The sequence below is a fragment of the Saccostrea cucullata genome, unplaced genomic scaffold, assembly GCF_032062105.1.
Source record: "Saccostrea cucullata isolate Sc308-1 unplaced genomic scaffold, CSIRO_AGI_Scuc_v1 ctg7629, whole genome shotgun sequence".
Classification (NCBI taxonomy): Eukaryota; Metazoa; Mollusca; class Bivalvia; order Ostreida; family Ostreidae; genus Saccostrea; species Saccostrea cuccullata.
The window spans coordinates 22425-30489 of NW_026927533.1; the positions used below are offsets into that span (position 1 = coordinate 22425).

General features: G+C 36.3%; 1 long non-coding RNA gene across 1 annotated transcript; it reads right to left on the bottom strand.

Annotated features, from left to right (window-relative positions):
• Positions 1-2732: 2732 nt before the first annotated feature.
• Positions 2733-3794, bottom strand: LOC134274724 (uncharacterized). Its single transcript, XR_009993704.1, has 3 exons — positions 3629-3794; positions 3254-3390; positions 2733-2771 (listed from the first exon to the last, which is right to left on the bottom strand). It is a non-coding gene; the product is annotated as an uncharacterized LOC134274724 (long non-coding RNA).
• Positions 3795-8065: the final 4271 nt, after the last annotated feature.

The following is an 8065-nucleotide window of genomic DNA, read 5'->3' on the forward strand; positions in this document are numbered from 1 at the left end:
CAATAGAGCCCCGTCCTAACACCAGAACCCCTGACCCTGGACCATAAAATTCACAAATCTGGAAGCAGGCACTCTCTGCAATCATAACTATGTGCTTAGTTAGTTTATTTAATACCCAGGAGCAGAGAAGAAGATTTTCAAAAATATAATGCATTTTCACTATATAATCTATAGAGCCCCGCCCTAGCACTAGAATTCCTGACCCTGGGACCATAAAACTCACAAATCTGGAAGAGGCACTCTTGCTCATCATAACTATGTGCTTAGTTAGTTTATTTAATACCCAGTAAGCAAGAAGAAGATTTTCAAAGAAATAATGCATTTTCAATATATAATGTACAGAGCCCCGCCCTAGCACTAGAACCCCTGACCCTGTGGCCATTAATTTCACAAATCTGGAAGAGGCACTCTTGCTCATCATAACTATGTGCTTAGTTAGTTTATTTAATACCCAGGAGCAGAAAAACATTTTCAAAGAAATAATGCATTTTCACTATATAAAATATAGAGCCCAGAGGCACTCTTGCTCATCATAACTATGTGCTTAGTTAGTTTATCTAATACCCAGGAGCAGAGAAGAAGATTTTCAAAGAAATAATGCATTTTCACTATATAATCTATAGAGCCCCACCCTAGCACTAGAACCCCTGACCCTGGGGCCATGAATTTTACAGTTTAGGTAGAGGATTGAATGCTCATTACATTTATGCCAATAGTTTGATGTCTAGGAGTAAAGAAGAGAGTTTAAAGATTTCATTAATTTTAGTGGTTTTGGCCCCACCCCTCAGGCCCCAAGGGGGGCTGGGACCATGAAATTCACAATTTTTGTTCCCCTTCACCCATAGATGCTGTTTACCAAATTTGGTTGAAATTGGTTCAGTGGTTTCAGAGAAGAAGCTGAAAATGTTCAAATGTTAACACACGACACACGACGGACGATGGACGACGACGGAAGAAAACGGATAGCAATAGGTCACCTGAGTTACTCAGGTGACCTAAAAACGAAGTATTCCTCACAACAAAGGCCAGAAGAAAATAGGGACCACCAGCCCAGTCCAATCTCTAGTTCCCATAAGAAGACTAAGTAAAGAAGAGTTTTAGGACATTGTACGGCCACAGAAAGGTGGGTTTTTTGCAGTTATAGATGGAAAGAGCCGAAGCAGCGAGATGAAGTTTTTACGACCCGGGCCAAGTGAAGTCCAGCCAGTGGACACCTACATGGAATCTGTGTCAGATGACCCAAATTCAAAAGTACTTCACCAAGAAAAAACTGCTAAATTGTGGAACAATGCATTTAAAGAACACTCACAGAAGTTTCCAGACTGTGATGGTCCACTGGACTGGAATCAGCATGGGGAGGAAAAATTATGCCTTGCATGGATCCTTTCCATTTGATGTAAGAAGTGCCACTATACCAGTCACCGAGAAAAGCTTTATGAAGAGGTGAGAAGATCTGGCAGGGGACAAGAGCTGCACAGCTGAATGTGGCCATGGCTGTCGGTCACCTGGGTACCAGTCTTACAACAGAGGGTATGCGTGGTATGCTTCTTGGTGCAAATATTGAACCAGCGTCAGCTGCCAATATGCAACAGACCTGGAACAAAGTGGGGAAAATTATAACCGATGTAAATAAAAACAGTATGAAGAAAATTCGGCAAAATATTCAAGAACTTAATGAAAAATGTGGACTTCCGGATACCCCCATCAGAGCCGAAGGAGATGTTCGGTAAAATAACGCCACCTTCAGTGCCATTGGGAAAACCCCATTCCAGACTGCCACTCAAATGACATACTGTGGTTTCATCAATATTCGTTGAGCACCAATTTTTGAGGATTTCGTTGTTGAACAGATCCACGAATTCAAATGTTCATTGAATTAAGAAATATGCTATTCATTTGTATAAGCAATGCTTTTGTCCACGAAATTACGTATCCACGAAAACGAATGTTTAATAAAATCCACGAAAATTGATGCCCACGAAAATTGATGAAACCACAGTATACCGTAACTCAAAGGAAGAATGTGGTAGCAGTTTTCTGTGTGAATAAACTATGTAAGAAAGGCGCACACCTACGAAGCAAAGGAAAAGAAGTTACCTGCCCAAGAACAAGACTGCACTGCAACCATTCCTGCAAGACACCATTGGAGACGAGAAGAGATGGGTCGCTAATTATGTTGGTGAGTTACAAAGTGATGACCAGCCACTTATATCCCATTTCACCAGTGATGGAGACAAAGCCGCTGCATCTGGTGCATCTGAAAAACAAGGACATTTCATTGAAAACGTTAAGGACTGCGTCACTTCTTTGACTCTCAAAGAAAACAGACTGCTTACTGACTGCATTCAGCAGTCACATGTTTTCAAGAAGAACCAAGGCCATAATAGAATCAATGCAGAGAAAACTTGCCCTTGACCTGTCTTCAAGCTTCAATGCATACAGAACAGAGTAAAAATTACTACAAATACTACTCAGGAGACTTACTTTTGATGTAGCATGCTATATGTCTACTGCTGTTGGTTCCATCATAAGTGGCTACCAGGGACAGCGCGAAAATTCCTGTCAACTTTATTCCTTTTCCTGTTGTATACTGAAAAGCAATGTAAATAGGACATATTTAAAATCAAATACAAAATACAAGTAGTAGAAATTTTGAAAGTAGAATATATAAAATTGTGCACTCACTGAATAGGGGTCATGTAAACTCAACACTGGAACTTAATTGATCTGTAGGGGCACCTGTTGTAAAAGAGAGTAGAGTGGTCCATCATCTAATTTTAAAAACAACAACAAAATAGACAAAATTAATTTAAAATGAAACAAAAACTTTTAGAATATAAATTTCAATGAAAATACTACAGATCTAAAAGATATCAGCTGTTCGATAAAAAATCTAAAGACACTTACAGTAAATCATTAACAGATCCAAAATTAAAAAGGAAGTTGTAAGACTTTGAAGGGGTGTGGGGGGGGGGGGGGGGTGATGATATGTACATGCATTTCAAATGTATAAAATTTGTACTTAAAATATATTTTTTAAACTATCTTACATGTAATAATTGTTTTATGGTACATTATGCATTGATTATTTTCAACTGTGTAAATGGGGAAAATGTGGACATGTAAATAATGTACTATTGTATGTGTAAAATGTGACATTTTCTTATACGAGAGTCTGTACATGTAAAAATGTTATATTCTTAATTATTTAGCTCATTAAAATTATTTGAATTAAAAATCTTGTTTTTCTTACCTGTGTGATCACAACAAAGGTTACTGAGGTAATTGGTAGAAATACAGGTATACAGTGTCAAAACTGTCCGTTGGTGACCAGACTGCATGCCGCATTGTTTATCCGCCATTATTGATCTTTTCAAGGGGAGACAACTCCTGAAATCAGAGAAATTTTAGTGAAAATGAGAGACCTGTCCCTCTTCCAATCTCACACAAGGAAATAATTTCACTATATATTACTATATAGCTTGAATTGAATTATTTAATTTATTCAACTCTCAGCAGAAAATTCATGAAAGAGAAAATAAAGATTAATGCTTAAACAAAAATTTGAGATCAAAAAATATGCCTTATGCGGCTTTTAAGAAAGAAAATCGGCAGTAAACATACCTACACAGAAATGCACGTTGGATTCACATGTTGACAAACAGCCTACACATCATCAAGGAAGTTGCATCATGCGCACCTGAAAAAAGAGTTCCTTTTAATTCAGTGGGATAATTCTGCTAAAGAAATGATGTTCCTAGTACATGAGTCCAATTTTAATACTGTAGGCCTAAAACAAATTGCCAAAAATAAAAAAGAAAAAAAAGATCGTCTCTGTATATATGGAACTTCAATTGACTAAGTTCATTTTGATGCTATTTCCTTGCACAAGACCTTTAAGGGATCACTGTCTAGTAAGTGTAGAATGCCAAGGCATCAACGATAAGTGGGAAACATGGGATAATTTGCATAACGGGCTAAGCCCATTATGCATAAACACGCCATGTTTCCCACTATCGTTGATGTCCCTTGCATACCTTATTAACTAGACAGTGATTCCTTATACAGTATTTCCATTTCATTGTGAAATAAAATTGTAGACTTAGACTTTGAAACTGTAGACTAATGGATTTAAATTACACGAGGATTCCCATGCCAATTTCAGTAGCCCTCACCCACTGACGTCAAACACAAAGACAGCTGCCCGAGATTTACATGCATATTATTTGGCCTCCTTAGCATCAGACACAGAGACAGATGCGCACAAGATTTGCATGCATAACTCCTGACCTATTGACCTGGCTGCCTAATTTATATTCTGGCAGAATTATAAAAATAATAAACTCCCCTAACTTTCAAAGAGTTATCACAGAGAAAAAAATTAGAAATGGAAATATCTAAATATAGCCACAAAGTTCAAAATGTAAGTCTTTGTGACCTACTTTTTAGTTGACGTTATCTGAAGACCCAGTTTGCTAGGTTTTCCTAATATGTAAAATTCTGATTCCCTACTGTGGCCCCATCCTACTCCTTAGGGTCATGATTGCATTGATTTGAACAAGAAAAATTCACCTACACTACCTGAGGATGTTTCCATGTCAAAAGGATTAAACCATGGCTTTGCTTCTATCAAAAATAAGATTTTACATTTTATATATATATATATTGCTGTGTAAGACTTTGATTCTCTATTGTGACAAACTTGAATCTGTACTGGATGATAATACTTCCATATCAAAATGACTGATCAAATCTTTGTTATTGATAAAAAGATTTTAAAAAAAAAAAAAAATACAGGGTATTCCTATGTACAACTTTGATCTATTGTGGCCCACCCTAATCCCCGGGGTCATGATATGAACAAACTTGAATCTACACTATGTAATAAATGTTTCACATAAGTTTAAACTTTTATGGGCCAATGAATGGTTCTTGGGAAGATTTTTGAAAGATGGCTACAAATATACATATTTCTTTATGAACTCCCCTATAAATAGTGTGCCATTATCTGAACAAATCTTATTTAAAATTCTTACACTGACAAGATAGCCCTTTTTTTTCAATCAAAATGTTATCAGATAGACTGTTATGTGACAGAATGTGGCCTAACGTGTGCAAGTTGTGCTAATCTGTTTGCACGGTACGAACCATGCTAACCGCACTTACAGTTTGACATATTCAAGGCACTTCCGTCTGCTAACTTTTGGTCTTAGTCAAGTTGGTGGTGATGTAAATGGAGTAATTCACACAAGTTAAATCAAGAAATTTAAACAGAATGATTTACACTTGCATGAATTATCCCTTCGATCTACTTCAGTTCTTGTTCTAACTTTCGATTTCATTCTCTTTTTAATAAAGCGTTTTACTGACTTGGATCATATCGCGGTGTACAGTATATTTCATGCCTCCGTAATCGAACTCGGGGGGGGGGGGGTACAGGTTTTTTTTCTAATTTATACAGGTATCATACCATTTACAAACTGCATTCTGTTTGATTTCTGTTTTATATTGTTATAAAATAAGACCTACCGAAGTTGAAAATATAGATTTTGGAATTTACTTTAAAAAAATGAACTTACAAATGCTCAGAAAGTTGAAAATGCGACATAAAGGGAATTATTTCTGTGTTTCTTGTTTTATTTTGAATAGTAAAACCAAATATTTTCATGGGAGGAGGTGTTATAGCGAACTACTATACGTAAGTTGTAAATCACATTTTCAAGGAAACAAACTGCACACTCCTATTAAAAAAAAAAAATTGCGTGAAAATATAAAAAAAATCTAAGCTGGGCCAAGTTTGTAAAAACAGGGGCCCATATCATCGCCGGGCGGATCCAGAGGGGGGTCGGTGGTTGGAACCTCACCCAACCCCTTTATTTTTGTACACAGAGAGAGAAGGAAAGAGAAAGATTTTTCTGTAATAAAGATATTTATACGTCTAATAATTTGAAGAAAAAACTCTGTCCTTTCTGTTCGCTAGATCTGTAGATTTTTGCGTATATTTGCTTTCCTTCGTGTACCAGTACCTTAACAAACCCGGCTACGGGCTCCGACCACCCACAATGTTAAGTAACATGCAAGGATCGAAGATTCTGGCGAAGTTTAATTAACTATACCATTTTTGGACCATCTTCAGAATTAACTAACTTTTTGAAGTATGTATAAAATATTTCAATATTTCATATTCAATGACGAAGAGAAAGGCTCATGTAGAATGCAGATGGAAAGGGGGGGTGGGGGTGGTCTGACTGTAGCTCTCTGGTCTTTCAAAATATTTTTCTGGGAGCTACAGTTATGCATCTAACGCAAAATAACAAAACCTGTACATCAAATAAACAATTTGAAGGAATTTGGGCGTACACTGTACGTACTATATTTTTATACGTAAACTCAATTTGGCGGTGAAGAAGCAGCATTTCTTGTTGCTCACCGTCGCAATAGCCGGGCATTGCTCTACGAGCAATGAGCCCGGCTAAAAATCAGCAGTAGTGCATTTCCGTAAATGAGGATCCCGCAGTGATTTCCAACGATAACATTCTACAATACAGGTCGGATTACAAATACCTTGGTGTTATATTCCATGAAAAGCCTAGTTTCTAAAATAATGCCGATACTTTGTCAAAAGCAGGTGGACGTGCTTTCGGAGGGATGGTTTCCAAAATTCGTCCATATAAAGAAATAGGGATTTCAACTTTCGAAAAAACTTTTTCTGAATTGTATAGCACCGGCAGTTTGGGACTATTGTAGTGAAATATGGGGTCTTCGAAACTATCACTGCATTGAGATGGTACAGAATCGCGCACTTCGTTACTACTATTTGGGTTCACAGATTTACACCGATTACACGGTTGGAAGCACTAACGCTGTAACCTTTCTTTTCACAAATTTCGTCAAAATATTTATACAATTCATACATGCACAGGCAATCTCTGTTGTATAAAAACGCCATGCTTAATATCTGTGTATATATTTCATATATTTTGTTAAAAGTGACAGATAGGTCCGATGGGCCGGGTGTGTGGATATTAATTGCACGTTTTACATGTTTTTCATTGTACTGTATAACACATGTCACTATAATTAACAATTTACTTACTTACATATTTTTGGGTGGGGGTGGGTCACTATACTTGAGCTATCATGAATTACAGTAATCTGCAATGGGTACTTAAAAAACAGTCGAATGTCAACGCCAGTTTTCACTTGATTTTAAATGAATAATTAGCTCAAAATTTCGTACAACTAAAAAAAGTAACCTTATGCTTATGTTTATGCTCAACATGTTATGCAGTAAAAACCGTTTTTATTAAATGTTCACCATTATTTTACACTTCTGATATTTTCATATCAGCCACCACAAAATGTACAATTTTGCATGACAGTATGCTGCATGTATACACAAATGTATAATAAACAGGAAATGACTCGTGTCATGATCAGTCGGTGAATTCTTGAATTTATGTGTATATCATCGTTTGGGCTGAAACTCCGATAGGTGTGAGAATATCCCTATGACCAATATATATTTTCAAAGGTGTGAAACCTGAATTTGAAACCCCTGATTTGATTGACAGGTCAGCTACCTGTGCTACATAATAATCTGAATTTTGCATGCTTTGAAGACACATGCGTCAAACACTTTCGTGTACATGTACCCGCCTTGTAAACACTCGGAAAAACTGATAGAGTTTGCAGGGACCCATATGTTTTCTTATTATTTTCATTTCTTCATTTTGTGAAATGGAATTGCTTTTTAATAAAATTTAAAGCATAATCTATATAATTTAAATATAGAGACAAAAAATAAAAAATAAAAATAAAAAAACAGAAATCGCTGATTTCTCGGAAATACGGCCGATCATGGGCATATGTGCTGATTTTGAATAAAAAAAAATTGCTATACTTAGATGAGGAGTATAATCCGTGCTAAAAATTCATCTTATATGATTTTTTGATAGATAATTGGTTTTGATCTAAAATATGCGATAGCATTAGAGATATAATTAATTAAAGCCACAGAACTGTAGCTTTATGGTTTTAAAACATTAAGATTTTACCATAAAGC